General features: G+C 38.6%; 1 protein-coding gene and 2 pseudogenes across 7 annotated transcripts in view; all 3 read right to left on the bottom strand.

Annotated features, from left to right (window-relative positions):
• The window catches only part of LOC126867330 (venom serine protease Bi-VSP-like), a 66,535-nt pseudogene that overhangs the window by 11,629 nt on the left and 33,672 nt on the right, over positions 1-21,234 (bottom strand).
• Positions 1-21,234, bottom strand: part of LOC126867333 (venom protease-like) — a 138,718-nt gene that overhangs the window by 111,033 nt on the left and 6,451 nt on the right. The window lies entirely within an intron of this gene.
• On the bottom strand, positions 13,031-17,245 carry LOC126867331 (venom serine protease Bi-VSP-like; annotated as a pseudogene).

The following is a 21,234-nucleotide window of genomic DNA, read 5'->3' as shown; positions in this document are numbered from 1 at the left end:
GAGTTAAAGTCGCTTGAAGCTTGAAATGACGTTTAAAGGATATAAGAATAATAGAAGGCTAAAATTCAAAAGTGTATATACGTACATATACATTTCAATAAAAATAGCAGATAATCTCAAGTAAAAAAAGTAGATTCGCGCTAGTAAAATAGTTTCAAAATACTTGTGAAAAGTCAAACGACTTGACTAATTAAAAATGGATGTAAGAGCTTAAAGGACAAAGGCGTATAAGAGTATCAATTAAGTAACAAATTCACAGTGACAAAGAGGTTTCCAGTCGATCGAGTTCAAATAAATCGGCTAATTTGAACGAAACTTTAGATGCACGAGAAGCGACACTCGTCCTCAAGGACTACGAAAGTTCTACTGGGATGAATGAAAACTTTTGTCTGACCCGGTGTGTTTACACAAGATGCGCGAATCTCGAGTACAGCTTGCATTAATTAAAGTAATTGGTTGGTTTGATTGGTTGACCAATCCCTGGGGAAAGATTCTTTACGATTTGGAAACTCAAGAGAATATGGCAGTCACCGATATCAAAAAAAAAAAAAAAAAAAAAAAAAAAATTTCAACAAATAAATAAAAAAAAAAATCGATTTAGCCATCTTCCTCTGTATTTGTTGAATTTATTAGCAAGCATTACTTATTACTTCGTATGTTTCTTTTTTCTATCAGATCTAAAAGTTGTTGAGGAAGTAAGGGCTCAGATACCTACATTTTCTCAGAGACGTACAGATTTGTACGACACTGTCTGTAAGAAGGAGTAACTCTACACTAAAACAGAAAATGTATTTTTATAATATTTCTACTACAATATCCTTTTTTTGTGAATTATTACTAATTTCTTATCATTTGTACTAAATGAATGACTCAATTAAGAAAACCAAAACGTTATAAATAATAATCTGTATATCTTGTGTATCAACATGTAATTGGATATTATAATAATATAGGAATGCTATAATAATATAGGATAATAATATAGGAGAATAATAATATAGAAAAAAATACATGCTTTTAAACACCTTTAATATCGATCACATAAATTGTTATAATTCACAATGATTACGCATACATAAAAGACCCTTTGATAGTAAAATTTACGATCAAAAGGTAATTACGTATCGTTTAACAACATTTAATTTATAACACCTTTTAAACATTTAGACAGATTAACACATAACACTTCTTATATATAAACATCAATTCGAAGTTATCAGCTTGGAGAAATTGGTCGATTAATACCTGTAGATTGTCTGTCTCGATGAAAGACTTAAAGAGAGCAAAAACATGATAATGCCGCTAATATAATATTCCTTCTTTCTTGTATCTGTCTGCCTCTCAGGTCGTTTTACTAATTACAATAAGTAATTTCGACTTCTTTGCGCTCTCTTTTAACGCATTCGAGACCGAAAGAAATTCATATCAGTCAGTAGGCAAGGGTATAATATACATATTTTATATATAACTTATGTAGTAATGTATATATCATGTTAATTTCATATTTTTTTCAATATAGAATTATTATATATATATATATATATATATATATATATATATATATATATATATATATATATATATATATATAACTGTACATAATACATTATAGAATAACATAGTATATAATTTTATATTTTAAAAATATGAAGCATACTATTTAAGATTGTCATCGATTTAAAATCAAAGTATGAAAAGGATACCCTGGAGAGAGTAAAACACAGAATCATTCTAACTAAACATTCAGATCGTACCGACACCTAGGTATCGTCTTACAATTAAATCTCGGTCTCGAATGGATTAAAATGAAATACATACTTGCAGCTTCAACATCTTCAATATCGAGGAGATTCAAACTTTACAAATAAATGTAAATTGCGATGTAAAACAAAGCGATGTAAAAAGGGAAAAGGGAGGAAAGAAGGAACAGGGAAGCAAAGAGAAGAAACGAATTTTTCATTTTCTCGAAAGTGGATCAAGTTTCAGGCTGCTCGCCAAAGAGTCTGTAGCTAACGAGACAAGATTAGACAAACCACGCTTTAAAATTGTCACAGAACTATAATAATCCTCGAAATCAATACGATTCGTCGATCCATCGCCTGATTAAAAAATGAGATAGGATGAAGCTCACTAGTCGGCCTTTCAACTTTCAATAGCGCTTACGGCTCGTATACTCTAGTTTGAATGCTACAATGTAAGCCAAGTCAGCTGTAACTAGCGTTCGCGTGATTGTCGCTATCTATTATTCACGCGTTACACGTTCACCAGACAAACGCGTCTACCGGTTGACATTGTTTTCTGTCCTGAGTTTCAAAGCAATTATGTTGCTTCGTGTAATCAAATCTCGCCAAACTAACGATAAGTTCTTGTTTGATCTTACACAGTTATTAAAACTATACAAGTTAAACCAATCTAGCCTAAACAAGTAATGTCGTTATATATTCTTTTTTAAATCTATATATTGTTTAATAAATCGTGGTTAGGATATAGTAGCTGACAAAAATATTCGGACAAATATATTTGTAGAAACATTTTAGGAGTGTATTATGCATAGTGGCACTATTTAATACTGTACTGTGACTATCATGGTCGTGTTGGTATTATTCGAAACTAATCTGAAAATCTGTATGGAATTTGTAAGATATTTAGTACGAGTACTGTGCATTACTGATATGTACACAACCGAGACGAGATAACGATCCATCGTTCATCGCTACGCGTTGCTAATAGCAACGTATAATGCATATATATCTCGCAGACCATAAAAGTACCCAATGGAACCACGTTTAATATTTGATAATAATGTCCCATTACAGTTTCGTCATTTTCAATTAATTAAACACGACCCTCTCTTTAAAAATTAGAAGACAAAATACGTAATACAAATCTACTCGAAATCTTTTAAACCTTACGGACGACTACTTATGGTCTTTAAAAGCAGCAGGGATTAACAGAATAGTAACTGCGGATTTTTCTCGGACCGCAGCATGCAATATGAAATACGATTATTAAAATGTACACTGGAAATCTCATATCCATAAGATACTCGTGCTTGTAGGACCTTGAAAATGAATTCTTAACTCAAATAGTCGACCGCGATACTCGAGAAATTTTGTGAAGCTGACGTCAATACCAATATGTACCGTCGTTGTGCTATTATTTCGTGATAAACCGTATTGATTGCACTTCCATTTCACGGAATTAATTTTTCGTGTGCGTGTGCAACTATAATTCATCGTAAAAGTCATTGATTTGTAGGCACCGAATTATCAGAAATCAATCACGTAAATCTTAAGAATCTTCTACTTGTACGCTTGATGGTTAACTAAGAGATGCCACTCAACGATGCTCATTTTTACGAAAATTTCGCAATGCTCCAACAGTGATACTTCACGCTCGCGCTATCATACGTTAACAGTATGTCGTACCTCTCTGTATATGATATATACGCACTCGAGAGAGAGACTGACACATCGTTACTCTTTTTTCGGGAATCAATCTCTTCTTTGCCATATTCTAGCCACGGATGCTCCGTATTTTCCTACGAATGGAATTCCCTTCGTTGCCACGTTCCCGGAATCGAGCAAATATCTTAGGACGCAACTAATCAGAATATTCTAAGTTATGATTTACCATTATCAGATTTTTTACGTCAGAGGAAATGCCTGTGTCGTTGTCTAACTTAATAGTTACCATTCCATAATCACTCAAAGGAACAATGTTAAGATCGTATAAACCACGATATTCTATCTTACACAAAATTCAGGTCCTTTTATTCCAATCACATGACCATGATAATGTGACATCAATCGCATCTCAACCTACAACAGAGATAAGACATCGAGCTCCGACGTTCGAACACTTTTCCACATCATAACCTACACCAAGCCCCTCAGCATCCTCAAACCAAAAGGCATATAAGCCGAGACTTCAGCCAGCTCGGGCAGTTCTTGTTCTAGTTTCTGTTCTTGTGCAGCCCCTTTCTCTCCGGTTCAGTGTCATTCTGTTCTTGTAAGTGCTAAATTTATAATAAAGTTCGATAAAAGAAAATTAATAGTTGGGTTACGACTCAGCCTTCTTTTCTCTTACAATCCAAGTGTCAATTTTACGTTACAATAATCTTCAATGTAGCTCCTCAATATATAATATTCCAAAATTTATTGGATGTATAGGATGTACGAACCATGAAATTCTAACGCGAGCAATTGAACGCGCAAATAGAGGTCCTCTAGCATCCAGCACGTAATTCCTGTTATTTGTCACCGAGATTCAACAGTTCGATTCATCACGATGCTGCGTACGTGAAAAATATGGAAAAACGAAGAAAACATCAGGCCAGAAACATTACAGTGTGCATTTCTTTCTTTTGTTTTTTCCTTTGAAACATATATGGCGTTAACGATATGTAAACAGGAATTCACTAACTGCCGATATTCTGTTTCATACTCTTCTAATTTTGTTTATATCAGATTCTCTATTATGATTAGACCGTGCATGTTTATATAAATTCGTAGCTTTATTTAACACTATTACAGAAATACAATTATGGAAATTGAACTTGAATAAAACTTTCTTTCATTCAATACAATTAAGTATCATAACTCATTTATTACGTTAATCCTTAACAATATAAAAAAAAACCTTATTTCCAATATCTTTGCACATTATATTCGATGCAATCTGTGTATTTCTACACTTTACATTTACTATAAATGTACAATCTATTTATAACTCATCACAATGGTTTAGTTTAAATTACACGTTCGTAGAATACACGACTTACACTTGTCACCAGAGGGCCATCGATATCAACATAGGGCTAGGCGATATTAATGCTTTCTCACTAGTGGTCACATTGATACTGTTTGTTTCGATAAATATAACTTCCAACACAAGTTTTTCTATCCCAGTGTCTAAGGCAAAGGTCTGCTAGGTCATAGCCTTACTGAAGAGTCCGAACTAGCAGATCTCGGACGAAAAACACTATTTCTCTCTTCTCCATCTCCTTTATTTGACTACCCTACTCGTCCGTCTTCCCTCTTGCAGTGCGTAAGGCAAGATGGAGTGACAGAAAGGGAAGAGGATGATTGTAGCGCCGGAAAATTGCCCATGGGAGTGTGACATCAATCACATCTCAACCTAAATCAGTGATAATACATCGACCTCCGACCTTCGGACACTTTTGGACACTTTTGGACACATCACCACCTTATCATCATAGCATACACCAAGGCTGTGACGCACCTCAGTCCACATCAGAGATAGGATATGGACCCCCGACCTTCGGACACTTTTCTACATCATAACCTACACCTAACTAACTCAACATCCTAAAACCAAAACGTATATAAACCGAGACTTCACCCAGCTCGGGCAGTTCTTGTTCCTCTTCTAGTTGCTGTACTCATACAACCCCTATTCTCCGGTTCGATGTTATTTTGTTTATACCCGCAAGAGAGGGTAGGAGATCCGACCGGCCTTGGATACAGTGTCCGGCCGTGGGAGGGAGGAATCCGTCTTCAATGTCTCTGCCATGTACATAGCTTTGTTTCCCCCTCCTTCCATTGTGTCTAAGGCATGAGCCTGCTAGGTAAGCCTTACTGATGAGTCCACTAGCAGGCTCTGGACGAAACACACTTTTTTTCTTCTTTTTCTCCGTCTTCCTTCATATATCCGTGATAATTGTAGGCTGCTGGCTGTAGATGTCGCTTGCCGGGGGTGAAGTACTGCTGTATTTTCTTCTTATTTAGATGTCGTGGAAGAAAATTCGGACTTTGGAAAAGTACGAGGCGCCGGGATTTGAACCCGGGATCCGAACGTTTGTACTCTATGGCGCTAACCACTGCGCTGCCGTCGTCCGACACTAGTTGGTTTCGAGTGGTGAGATTTGCGTTCTCGTGTGCCGCCACGAGAGGAAATCTCAGTGTGCTTTCTGAACGAAGAACGCGGATTCGTTGTTCACACTTTTCGTTAGGAAAATGAGGGTGCCCATTGATTATAGCCAACGTTAATGAATGAAGATAGGAGGAGGAAGCCTCCTACCAACGTGGCTCGTGGGTGACATTGTTTATTGGAAAAATAACTACCCGCTTTCTCCGTTATTTGTAAGAGTGCGCAATAAACCTAAGCATTGTTCTAAGGACCATCCATAAACCGAAAACACTTACAGGGTTAGAGATTCCTTCAAGCTATTAAGATTACGTCAAAGGATTCAGTTTATAGGATATAGTATGTAGTAGATCAGTATATAGTATAAAGTTTCAGACGGCGCACGGACCATCGTACGCGCCGTAACAGAGAGAGTTATAAGAATATACATAAAATGTAATTAAACATCGCAAAAGTAACTTAATTAGAAATGACTAGAATGTATGATGTATAATATAATGAATTCAAATTGTCTAAAAAATATTACAAATTTATAGAGATTTTACTATAAAATGTTTTTAACAGAAGCTGATACAGTTATATAGCATTTTCAAGCATTTACGAAGATTAATGTATGAATTTGAAATTAGCAATATTGAAGCGCGGTACTCGGAAAGACGAATGTACATGGATAATTGTATGCACTAATCGACGATACGGTTATAATTGCATGCTTGATAGAAAAATATCATGGTAAAATTGATATGATTTCATGGAAACGCGTCTAACTTGGTATCTCGAAAGTATCTTAAGCAAACTAATTAGCGTGCCTGTTATGTCTTTTAAAATGTAAATTAACATGTAACAAAGAAACCTTCATCAATTTGATTCGCTTCAAACTGCGCAAATAAGTAGTATAAATAATATTTGTGATAGATTGGCATCAATTCCATGTTTCCTTTAATATTTGCCTTTAAAAAGTCCAATTCGTTTCACGATTATACAAATTACTAAAAAAATGTCTATATTAGTAATTTATTTATTTTGCATTAATCGTGACATGTTAGTTGCATTATGTTATATGTAAACTACCACAAAGGAGAAATGATAATCTTTCCAATCTCTAGATTACTGGTTACTAAACATAAATATCCTATAAAATTTAATATATTTCTTTAATTTTTAATACATACATGAGTTAGTAGTTCTAAATTATGAATCATCCTACCTGTGATATTACACTTTTCCTTATAATATCATCACTCAAGTGAACAACATTAAGATCATGTAAACCATGTCATCCTATCTTACTGTGAAGATACTTAGTTATGTTATCTAACATTATAAAAATATCATCAAATTCAAGTCCTTTTATTCACATCACATGGCCACGATGATCTGGTTCTTCGTTATATAATGTTCTAAAATTTGTTGTATATATAGGATGTACAAACCGTGATATCAAGGTATCAGTTCTTCCTTCCCAAGGGACAGTTTCATTAAAATTCTGATAGAATTAAAAATTAATTATTAATATTCTAACAATCATATATGTTAAATACATTATAGTCAACGATATATACCTGAGCGAATGTAGGGGTGATTCCTTGATAATTATAAATGTCATCAGCCCACATCATTGTGCCACTTCTTTGTACTCCAGCCTCTAGATTAACAGCCAAAACAAACATACAAAATTTTATAGAAGCTGTACAAAATATAGTATATATGCGCAATATTGAAGCGTTCAAGGGGATATAAAGGTAATGTACATCACATACACGTGTACTCTCATGCAACAAAATACAATTAGATTTAATAGTATAAGCTCTTTTATTCATCATAATAGATTGGAAATGTAAGTGTCTTACGAGGGTGAGTAAAAAGTTACCCGCTCTGTCGGTGTAGAATTTATTTTAAGCAATTGTCAAAAAAGACATACATCATTTTTTGATGTATCACTTTATTTAATCACTCAATTTCTGTATACACTTTGTCCATTTGCTGAAGGACCTTCGTATTTTCTCATTAAAAAATGTTTTGGGCTGAGCTGCGAACCACGAATGCATCGTCGTCTTCACCTTTTCATCAGCTTTTTCGGCATCCATCTCGCACAAACTTTTTAAACCCCAAATCTGTCGTGCATTATTGCATAAGCAGAGCCGTGGCTGATTTGCAAATGATTTGCCACATTATCCAGTATCACTCGTCTATTCCATAGAGCATAAGTTCATGAGCACGTTCAATGTTGTCATCGTGGATGTGGACGGGCGACCAGCTGTTTTTTCATAACACTTGTGCGATCTTCTTTGAACTTTTGTGCCCATTCAAACACACTTCGTGACAAAACACTTTCTCCATAATGTGCATTAAATCTTTGATAAATATAGGCATCAAACATAGCCTCCGACCACAAGAAACGAATCACAGCATCCTGCACTGTTTTCCTGCAAATCACCATTGCAAAGCGCCATTACTCGCGCAACGGTCACAAACGAATTGACGTAACACAATGAAACCTACGCAGCAGCACTGAACAGATATTGACGTCATACGAAGAGTGCAGATGGGTGAATATGGTCGACAGAAGTTTTAACTATCTGGAGTGCGGATAAATTTTTACTGAGAGTCGTATAGGAATCTGTAATCTGTAAGTATACCTTTGGCTGAATGGAAATTTCTCTTACATATAGTCAAAAATGCAGAAACAGTGTATTGAATTGGAAAGTGATAAAAAATAAGTGAAGTTTCGAGGTTGCATGTGATTGCATGAGTACACAGGACGTTTTTAGCGAATAAAAAATAATTTTGAAAGACACGAGACTTATCTTGTATTTTATGCACTCTCTGTGTCCGAATTTCCAGAAGCTCTCTATCTTATGAAGTGTTTTAGATTAGCCGGAAAATTTTGTATGTACATACAAGAAGTATACGATCTAAGTGGAATATTTAATTATTCTCTTGATACTGTGGCGGCACTTGACAGTAAACTTCCCAACAGTTTACGTCGCGTGACGCACGACACAAAGACCCTATACCTGCGGACAAGATAATTGCCAGATGTCGATACATTCGTACCGAATATTTCCAGCTAGCCTAAGGACCGCTATAAATCTTAGTATTTATTTTAGCTAAGGTCCTCCAAAGAGACAAACAGTCTTTGTTTATCAGTTTCGAAGTCGACCACCTACCACGGGGACGCACGAGAAATCTGCTATCTCTCTCGTAGGATGCTGCCCGCTGGCAACACCCTCCCAAGGACAGCTAGCATCCTTTTCCAACGACCAACACGAATTAGCCAATAAACATTAACGTACATTTCCCTCACTTTCCGAAGCAAAGCTTTTCTCAACGAATCCGGTGCCTTCGCATCCCTAGACACATCCCAACGAGTCTTCCTCCGCAGCAGCATCGCGACAAAAAGTCAGTCTATTGCCGCGAGTCGACATATCACGATCGTTATACTTACACGGTTCGAGCCCCCCTTCTCCCACCTAGCATTCTTTTCCAACGACCAACACGAATTAGCCAATAAACATTAACGTACATTTCCCTCACTTTCCGAACCAAAGCTTTTCTCAACGAATCCGATGCCTTCGCATCCCTAGACACATCCCAACGAGTCTTCCTCCGCAGCAGCATCGCGACAAAAAGTCAGTCTACTACCGCGAGTCGACATATCACGATCGTTATACTTACACGGTTCGAGCCCCCCTTCTCCCACCTAGCATTCTTTTCCAACGACCAACACGAATTAGCCAATAAACATTAACGTACATTTCCCTCACTTTCCGAACCAAAGTTTTTCTCAACGAATCCGATGCCTTCGCATCCCTAGACACATCCCAACGAGTCTTCCTCCGCAGCAGCATCGCGACAAGAAGTCAGTCTATTACCGCGAGTCGACATATCACGATCGTTATACTTACACGGTTCGAGCCGAATAATTATCTAAGCTCTCGACATCTCGTGCAATCATTGTCCGCACTCGCAGCGTATCTCGAATCGTAGCTATCAAAGCTCTATCTTATAGCCGCGCATTCGCGAACCGAATACAATCGCGAATCCTGTATCAAGTGTACTCATTGACATTATAGTGAATAAACATTTATCGTTCAATAAATCTGAGTTTTCCTTCCGATCCTATCACGACATATCCCCTCAAAGTGGTGACCCCGACGTGGTTATCAGTAAAAGAGGTGACCGTGATAGTACTCGTGAAACGTAACACCGTGAATCTAAATCAGTTCGAAATGACCACTAACGCCCATTCCAAACGTACGACGGCCGGCGGGGACAAGGATAAACGCTCGATAAACGCTCCTTTCCACGTGCCACCGTTCTGGCCTGACGATGTTGACTTGTGGTTCAAGATGTTGGAATTGCAGTTCAAAACTTTCCGGATCACGAGTGACCAAGTAAAATACCAGGCCGTCGTTGCGAATCTCGACAGGTCGCACATGAGATTAATTCGAGACGTATTGGACGCCTCACCGGCGACCGGGCGTTACACGTACGTCAAAAAGGAGCTGATGAAGAGATTGGGAGAGTCGGGCGCCAAGAGACTCCGACATGTAATCGAAAACGAACAAATGGGGGACAGGAAGCCCTCTCAGTTTTACCGTGTTCTAAGAAGCCTAGCCGCCAATTCGTTAACAGACGATGTCATCCTCATCGTCTGGAAAAGTCGACTTCCGTCGCGCGTACGGAGCTGCCTAGCCTCTGTACAGAACAAAGACCCGGAAACCCTCATACAAATAGCCGATATCATTTACGAAGCCACCTCTGAATCAGGGCAGATCGTCGCGGCCAGCGCAGGCCGACTACCTACTATAACCCACCCACCTTTCCAGAACAGCGGATTAGGCGACGCTATGGCAGCCGTCGTCAACTCGGTCACCGAGCTGTTAGCGCGAATCGACGCCTTTGTGAGCGAGATACGAGCGCTAGTAGCCGAACAAAGAAACAATGAACACCGCAGGGCACGAGCGCAATCACGCTCGCGTACACAATTCCGCCGCCGTTCGCGCTCTCGCGATCCGCCGCGGCAAGACGGACTGCGTTACTATCACGCACAGTTCCGAAAAAGCGGGAGAAAGTCCACACTCCCTTACTCGCGGAATTCGAGAAACGGGACCAGCCGTCCGTAAAAGCGGCAAACGACGACGGTTTGACATCTCGCCGCATATTCGTAACGGACAAGAACTCGCAGATCTCCTACCTGATCAGTCTCACGGTAGACGCGTCCGACTACGCAATAGGGGCAGTATTACAACAACGCGCGAATAACGAATTACAACCGCTAGGATTCGCAACGAAATCTTTGACCCCCGCTCAGTAAAAATATAGCGCGTATGATCGCGAACTACTCGCAATATACACCGCAGTCAAACATTTTCGACACGCCTTAGAAGGCAGAAACTTTACAATATATACCGACCTATATATATATATATAAACCTCTCACCTTCGCGTTCAAACAAAAATTAGAAAAATGTTCGCCGCGACAATTCCGACATTTAGACTATATAGGACAATTCACCACCGACATTCGAAACATAAAGGGCCTAGACAACAACGCAGCCGACGCTCTGTCACGCATCGACGCGATAGGGAAGTCGGTGGATCACCAAACTCTCGCCGTCGCGCAAGAAAACGACAACGAACTCCGCGACATCGTAAATTCCAACACAACCGCGTTACGATTAAAGAAGATACGCTTTCCTGAACACGACGCGGAAATATATTGCGACGTATCAAACAACATTGTAAGGCCGTACGTGCCGAAATCCTTGCGACGCGATGTATTTAATTCGCTCCACCGACTTTCCCATCCAGGGATACGCGCAACGCAAAAACTGGTGACGTCGCGTTTCATTTGGCCATCCATAAATAAAGATTGCCGGACTTGGGCACGACAATGTATCCCGTGTTAACGATGCAAAGTCACCAGGCACGTATCCTCGCCCGTCGGAACATTCGGAGAATTAGCAGGCCGTTTCGAACACGTACACATAGACATTATCGCGATGCCATTTTCACAGGGCTACCGATATTGTCCAACGTGTATTGACCGCTTTTCGCGTTCGCCCGAAGCCATTCCCATCGCCGACATGGAGGCAACAACCGTCGCTTCAGCCCTCCTCTCCACATGGATAGCTCGGTTCGGCGTACCTTTAAAAATAACGACCGATCAAGGACGCCAGTTCGAATCAAACCTCCTCAATGAACTGTGCCGGTTGCTTGGCATCAAGCATTTACGCACAACAGCCTATCACCCCGCGTCCAACGGGATCGTAGAACGCCTACACCGACAACTAAAGGCAGCAATAAAATGTCACAATACGAGCAATTGGGTAGAAATCCTACCAATTGTTTTATTAGGCATAAGAACCGCTTTCAAGGAGGACCTGAACGCGACGGCAGCCGAAATGGTTTACGGTACCGGCATACGATTACCGACTGAGTTCTTCGCACCAACGATGCAACAGGCCAATACGGAATTCGCGAACCGTTTAAAAGAGCAAATAGAGAAAATCAGGCCTCACCCGATTACGCGACACGGCGAGAAGAAAACCTTCGTGTTCCGCGAGCTCGAAACAGCACCATATGTAAATACAAATGTACGCCACGACGCGAGCGGAGGTCCTTTACAACCACCGTACGACGGACCTTACCAGGTTATACAGCGTGGAAAAAAGACTTTTACCATCAAAATAAATAATAAAAATGTAATAGTCTCCCTAGATCGGTTGAAACCCGCTTTTACTGTATCTGACGACATCGAACAACAACAATTAAAAACTAGCGCAGGAACCCACGACATGTTTATACCGGTTAAAACCACAACTACGCAAAACACCGAGCGGGCACAGCAACGCGAAGACGACTCAAGAAGTCGGTATACCACGCGCTCGGGCAGGAGAATTCGCTTTCCTGATTATTTCCAGGCAGGTTTTAAATAAGTAGCACGTAAGATCTATCAAAAAATGTATAAAACGTTATCACTGGTAAGGGGGTACTGTGGCGGCACTTGACAGTAAACTTCCCAACAGTTTACGTCGCGTGACGCACGACACAAAGACCCTATACCTGCGGACAAGATGATTGCCAAATGTCGATACATTCGTACCGAATATTTCCAGCTAGCCTAAGGACCGCTATACATATGTAGTATCTAAATAGTCTAGAGTAAGGACAAGAAAGGATGTTCTATTTGAAGTGAAGTTTAGTTTTATTTTAACAAGCAATACCCAAAAACTGACTACAAATTATACTTATCTATAACAAGTATTAACTTATTATAAATAATTAGCCATGTTACTGCGCCACGCAAGAAAAATTACTGAAAATTCTCAACGCGAGAATTCATTGTAATTTTAATAAATAATAATAAAAAAAAAATATTTTCCTACGTCTAACACTCGGCTTACAACGTCTATCTTCCCAGGTCAAAAAATACTGAGCCTCAACACTCCATTACTCATTTGGCTTTGACATCACCAAGGCATACCCTCTTACTTACACACACACACTCTCTCTCTCTCTCTCTCTCTCTCTCTTTCTCTCTTCCCCAGCACTCTTACGATTCTTAGTCTATATCTTAAATTTACAACTTATACTATCCCGAGAAAACTCAAACTTAAATATATGATAGACCAAGCGTATACCCCCCCTTTTTTTGATATTACACATATAGTCAAAAATGCAGAAACAGTGTATTGAATTGGAAAGTGATAAAAAATAAGCGAAGTTTCGATGTTGCACGTGATTGCATGTGCATACAGGACATTTTTAGCGAATAAAAAATAGTTTTTGAAGACTCGAGATTTATCTTGTATTTTATGAACTTTCTGTGTCCCAACCTCTAGAAGCTCTCTATCTTATGAAGCGTTTTAGATTAGCCGGAAAATTTTGTATTTACATACAAGAAGTATACGTTTTAAATGGAATATTTAATCAGGCTCTTGATACATCAGAAAGAAAATTTATAGAAACCTTCAGAGAGTTGGTTTATTATTATCAAAATTAGTATAAATATGATTAATGGAAATTTATTTAATGGTCGTTTATAATCTTTACGTATCTAAGTGGTACAAGTATAACGTACGTAAAAAATTAGTGTAGTTTCGATGTTACATTTCATGCATTTTAAGACTATAATTCTTGACGTAAAAAACAATATAAATTTGAGCTGTCTCTTATCTCCACAATAAGAAAATCCAACTTTACCTTTCGTACACGAAAAATGACATTTATGGAACAGTAATAATCGTATTATTGCAACGCTGGGAGAATGAAGTTGTCGAGGTACGAAGTGATCCTAGTGTAAACACCAGGATATCCAGCTACAGCACACGCATGACCATAAGACACAGCACCTATTAGATAGAAGGTTAATTGCTGTCGTATCATCAGTGGTCCGTCGCTGTCACCCTTAAACGATCGTTAAATTTTTAATCAAAGATACTGAAATATATCAATCGAATTATATTGAAATAATTATGCTATAACTAAGATTAGAAGGAAATTAGATTAAATACCATAACTATTTAACTATTAAATAACTATTAAATATTAAACTAAACTATTAAATTGTGTTTATCCATTATTTTTAAAGTTTAAGACGTCGATTTGATGTTGATTCGAATTAATGCGTCTTCAGACACCGTATAATTTGTTGTTAATCTGTTACTTAATTACCGTACAAGCATCCTTTCCACCCTGAGCATACCCGGCGCATATTACACCATCAGTGATAGGTGCATTAGGAAATTTGGAATAAGCTGTCTTACATTCGGCGTTGCTAACCACTGGCACTTATACTTCCATTAATACATCACTTCGTGATCCTCCTACGAAGAAAATGAGAAAGACATTTAAGACTGGAACTGTTTAATTTTATTGTAAAATTGTTATCACTTACTATATCTTAATGCTCTCCATCCAGCAACAAGGGGGTTATAGCCCACGAAGTTTTTATTTCGTAGGGACTCCTCAATGGGGAGACAAATGGGATGTATGTACTCTGAAAAATAAGAAAACAAATGAAAGTGAAGGAAATGAATGACGAAAAGTATAAGAAAGAATAGTACATGTTTTATGATACAATATGTGTGTACGGTAAGAAATTTTAGGAAACGATTCTCCATTAATACTCAATAGCATATACTCAACAATATTTGAGGACTTACTCGAAAATGGCACCTCCTCCACCAATCTAAGAATGGCAATATCATGATTGTGTATATTGGGAGTATAATCAGGGTGTATTAGTTTAGATTCGAATCCCATTTGAATAGGATGCGCTCCGTCGTCATTCTCGTTTAGGTTTAAGTCTCCGATACGAACCACGTACAAGTCACTGCGTATTGCACAATGTGCTGCGGTCAAAACATGCCTAGCCGATATCAGGGAACCTCCGCATTTCCATTCTGGTTCAGTATATCTGGGTTTTGGGGATTACGAAAAGCTAATGCAGCGATCCACGGCCAAGCACCTAAAACGCAATAGACATAGTTGTGAACATACATCATTTTCTCTCGCGTAAGTACCTTTAAAGTTCATTCTTCGCAGTAAATCGCTTATTATTAATCGGAAAGGAACAGATAAAACGTACCAAGCTTAGCTGGTTTACCACCAACCACCCTGGGATGCTCGCCGTTGCTGAAACCACAATATGGTGGACGCAAGGTCACGTACTTATACACAGTTTCTATTAAAATCCCTCTCTTCTCCTTGTTTGGATCGTTTGGACAACAAATGATCGGATCATGGCCCTCATATCTGCATAGTGATTGCCTCAAAAAATCGGTAGCTGTATGACCCTGTGTCTGCAGTATTTTTTGCAGAGGGTTACATGTTTTAATGTTGAGACAGTTGCCTGTTTGATTGTTCGGTGTTGTACATTCTAGATCAAACAATTTTAAAATTGTTATTTATTGTATATACATTTATACAGTTCGAAGATACGTAAGAACGCGACATCGATTACTCAACTTTCGAAATAAAAAGCCGATCAAGTCTACCGGATTGCCCAACAGACAACTTTCGACGTGAAAATATAAAGTTTTAATTGATTAGATATTGTGTTAGCCATACTTGAAAGGAAAGGACTACCTTCAACCTCATTTTTTAAATAAACACTTTCTCAGTTTTGCGGTAAATAAATTCTTAGGAATTCAGGACAATTTTTAGTGAATCATTTTATGCAATTAGGAAAATTCTCAGCGACAGTATGTAACACAGTTAGGTAAAAGTGATTCAAGTGCAGTACTGACATTAAACTAGAAATCTATAAAGTTGTCATTGGAAATTCCGAGAATATCTTTGCACCTTTATCTTAGGCATTACGCCAATAGTTTTCATTGACGTGATGCAATGTTTATCACGTTCATTTTGTACGTAAAACGGGTCGTTGGAATATTCGCGAAGTTAACGAATCTTTTTCTGGAAACTAAACCGGGGAAGTAGACGTGAATAATCAAGTTCAGTTTTGCCACTAACTTCGTCGCCATCTCGAAAATAAAAAATTATAAAAATCGTTTGTATTTTATGTGGTATTGCGTAGCTTCTTTCTTTTCGGTGCTAATTAACAAACGCGTAAAATTTCGAAATAGCTCGAAGGTTCCGTGACGAGGTCGTATTAGAATCTGAAGTGCATGGAAAAAGACAACTTAAAGTGCAAACCTTCGCCAGACACCATGTGAACTAATGGATGCAGGAGAGTAATTAACACCAAACATGCAAACAACACTTTGCGATCCATCATTTTTCTGAAATAAAAAAGTGACGAATTGAAAAGACGCAGGACTGATAACGATGAATGAATCTAATAAAAGAAACTTGGTTCACACTATGATTCAACGTTTTGCAACAAAGAGCGAAAAACTGTGGCGATTTAGAAAGACTGACAACAATAAAGGAAACCGAGTTCGTATTATAAATTGAATTTGCATTAGACAGGAAGCACGATCATGTGAAATAGATCGTAGGAATGACAAATATCATCGACATACGTTTCTGTGTAATTTCATGTTTGAAGATTGTTTAGTATAACACTAGAACGATCAAACTCGTCGCAGTGACAAGCTTCAAAATTTTCATTTGTGCAAATCGCTAAAAAGCTCCATAGCTCTTTTTGTAAAATTAACGTTGATTTCTGTTGAGTTAGTAAGACGACTACAAGAAACTTAGGAGAAAGGTACAAATCAGGAAAATCATTAATTTCAGATAACTTTTAATAGAAAAATCTGGATACTCGAAAATATTAAACACGTTTCTATAGGTACATAGGAAGATTTATAACAAAATACTCTATATAAATTCAATTCTTATTGTATATTTCGTTCCTACTTACCTCACTACTTACTCCTGAGAATCGTAGATATACTTGTACCAACTTTCGTCGAAGTACCTATTTATACCATCGCCTTGTCATTTCACTTACAATTATCTATTATATGGCATGTTTTATCGCACATTACCGATAGTTGTGCTACTAAAATTTACAAAACAGCAATAGCGTGGTAACAGAAATGAATACTTTCGCGCGTACAACATTACATAAAAGTAACCTTTGCGGTGAAAACTGCTCGTGTTTGCGTGTGCAACTATAATTCATCTTAAAAGTCATTGATTTGTAGGCACCGAATTATCAGAAATCAATCACGTAAATCTTAAGAATCTTCTACTTGTACGCTTGATGGTTAACTAAGAGATGCCACTCAACGATGCTCATTTTTACGAAAATTTCGCAATGCTCCAACAGTGATACTTCACGCTCGCGCTATCATACGTTAACAGTATGTCGTACCTCTCTGTATATAATATATACGCACTCGAGAGAGAGACTGACACATCGTTACTCTTTTTTCGGGAATCAATCTCTTCTTTGCCATATTCTAGCCACGGATGCTCCGTATTTTCCTACGAATGGAATTCCCTTCGTTGCCACGTTCCCGGAATCGAGCAAATATCTTAGGACGCAACTAATCAGAATATTCTAAGTTATGATTTACCATTATCAGATTTTTTACGTCAGAGGAAATGCCTGTGTCGTTGTCTAACTTAATAGTTACCATTCCATAATCACTCAAAGGAACAATGTTAAGATCGTATAAACCACGATATTCTATCTTACACAAAATTCAGGTCCTTTTATTCCAATCACATAACCATGATAATGTGACATCAATCGCATCTCAACCTACAACAGAGATAAGACATCGAGCTCCGACGTTCGAACACTTTTCCACATCATAACCTACACCAAGCCCCTCAGCATCCTCAAACCAAAAGGCATATAAGCCGAGACTTCAGCCAGCTCGGGCAGTTCTTGTTCTAGTTTCTGTTCTTGTGCAGCCCCTTTCTCTCCGGTTCAGTGTCATTCTGTTCTTGTAAGTGCTAAATTTATAATAAAGTTCGATAAAAGAAAATTAATAGTTGGGTTACGACTCAGCCTTCTTTTCTCTTACAATCCAAGTGTCAATTTTACGTTACAATAATCTTCAATGTAGCTCCTCAATATATAATATTCCAAAATTTATTGGATGTATAGGATGTACGAACCATGAAATTCTAACGCGAGCAATTGAACGCGCAAATAGAGGTCCTCTAGCATCCAGCACGTAATTCCTGTTATTTGTCACCGAGATGATCTCGTGTCCTTAGACACACCCCATTATAGTTTTCCTCTGTGGCATCATCGGGACGGGACGGGCATTCTTTTACGCGCTCCCGTCGACCAAAGAGTAACGTCTTTACGCTCAGCAATTATTTTTACGAGTCAGACTTAGATTCAGCGAGAACGCCCATCTGTCATCCCGTTGGCCGCGGTTTCGTTATTGAACCGGAGACCACTGTCACTAGTGTCGCGGACGTCTCACCGCCGTGGTAGATTGTCAAACCTGTGTTATTCATATGTGGCGGCACGGTCCACGGAACTTTTCAACGGCTCCGGATGCAAAGCGCGACGCCGCCAAAGCGCAACACCGACGTGCCCAATGTACCATCGATATCTTTACACTCTTTCCGCCGAATTCTCGGAAGAGCATACACGTGTCAGCACTGGCGGCACATCTAATGAATGCACGCTAGTGGGGGATATCGTTGGGCTACGAAGGGAAGAATCTGCGCGATCCGAAACAAAAGGGCAGACAGTCTGCCTTACGCCATTAAATGTGTAACTCCTCGGTACTATTTGTATAGCAATGCGTCGAATGATCTCTCGGTGTTTATCGTTATTTGTTAGTTGTTACCAGTTGTCTGTTAAGTGTAATTGTTAATTGTTAATTGTTAACTCTGATTGTTGATTAGTTCTAATTAAACTATTGTTCGTTAAAAACACCAAGAGTAGTTCCTTACGCACCTATCACCATACCACCTCACATACCTGTGTCAATAAATCGTATCTTCGTTACACCGCAACGATGGCTACCTTCAATGAAGACTCCTCAAACACCGACAACCCTATCCCCAATGTCATTCCGACATATATATCCACCGAAAATGTGCTCTTGTAGACAAACGCTCGATTCGCGTCATAGCTTTTAAAGCTTGTCGCATCTCAATCCGTTGGAAAAAGTTTTTCCTGCAGCATATTTTATTTTTACGAACCAACAAGGTCTTTGTTTATTTCCTTCTTTTTTTTGCTCCAATTTCCCCATTGTTTTTTCAAGGATAGTATTTCAGAGCCACTAGTCAAGTTTATTGTAACAATAAACGTACGTTTCGGAAACATTTTGTGCTGTGAAACAGAATACACTAAAGTTTGAAGGTCACATCGATTTTCGAAAGTTTATAAATGGAGGTGTATGACAGTATCACCAGCTGTTGCTGTCCAAGTAACTCCAACATCGAAATACTACAACGATTCCAATCGAAAACGCTAAGAGCCTTAATAGACGCACCTTGGTATGTTACCAACGAAACCATCCATCGCGACCTCAAGATACCTACAGTCAAAGAGGAAATAGCAAAATATAGCGACAGATATAGCAAAAGAGTTAACAAACACCGAAACCCCCTAATCGCTGGACTACTCGATACGACGGACCAGATTCGCAGGCTGAAGAGGCACTACCCGCTAGACCTAAACGTTAGATTCATTTAGTTATCCAAATTAAGCATATGCACTTACTTATAATACTTATAAATTATACCTATCTATAATAAGTATTAACTTATTGTAAATAAACAGCCATGTCACTGCGCCACGTCAGAAAAATTACTGAAAATTCTCAACGCGAGAATTGATTGTAATTTCAACAAATAAATAAAAAAAAAGTACCTTTGTAATATCGTAGAATAGCTTTGATTGGAGATCGGCTGAAAATAGAAAAACCGTGTACGTCGTGTTTCTGTGGTTCGTTTACATTTAAGAGTGTCTACGTGACTAAGTAGTTGGTAGTTCTTACATAGGTATGAAGGAAACAGTAGACAACGTTAGAAGAAGGACGGTTTCGCTATCCAAGGCGAATCGAAAAGTGTGCGTGTTGCGAGAATCAGAGTTGATCGAGACGTCGAAGCATAGAGTCGTTAGAATTGAGTTGCGAGTGTTGTCGAGTGTTAGAATTGCTAGTGAGAGAGAGAGAGAGAGAGTTACCAAATAGTTGTCAAGTTATTTGTTGTAAATACGAGCGTTGCATGTAGTTTTCCTGTTAATCAAACATCGTTTCTCTGTCTAACTAATATCTGTATTTTCAATCCATTATTAATATATTCCGATACTACACCTTCCATAAATCTCATAGATTTCCTAGTAAAGGTCCTTCAAACCAAACAAACGTCTATTTCCGAAGAATTTCTAAAGACTATTGTCTACCACGGCTGGACAAGGGAAAGTTAGTTTTTCTCACGTACGCTGCAACTTTCCTCCCACTAACCACCTTCTCTCGAGGGCGGTTAAGACCCTTCGTTTAACCAATTAACAACGAAGCCTATTCCCTCACTCTCCTAACTAAAATCGTCACCAACAAATCCGATGGTCCCGTGCGCTAGACACACCCATCCTTAGCTTTCCTCCGAGACAGCATCGTCTCCCAAGACAGTACTGATTTTACATCCTTCGAACGGTCAACATCTTTTTAACCGGGTATACACACCCGTAGATCAGTCACTCACTCATCTCGTACATACGCACCAGCGTAACTGCCTTCGTTATAAGTTGTTGGAATAAACGGTGAAATATAACTTACTCTACTGTGTCATATTCATTTAACCACCTCTGTTATCTTAACCGAAACTGGGGAGCGACTACTTCGCGGCGTCGATTCACCGAATCGTAGCGAGAAGTACGTATCGTAGTTTATGATTTGCAACAGAATCCCTGCATCAACGCATGTTCGCGAAACATACAACTTCACG

This window comes from Bombus huntii, chromosome 7 (genome assembly GCF_024542735.1).
Source record: "Bombus huntii isolate Logan2020A chromosome 7, iyBomHunt1.1, whole genome shotgun sequence".
Lineage (NCBI taxonomy): Eukaryota > Metazoa > Arthropoda > Insecta > Hymenoptera > Apidae > Bombus > Bombus huntii.
This window is presented reverse-complemented; position numbering and strand designations above follow the sequence as displayed.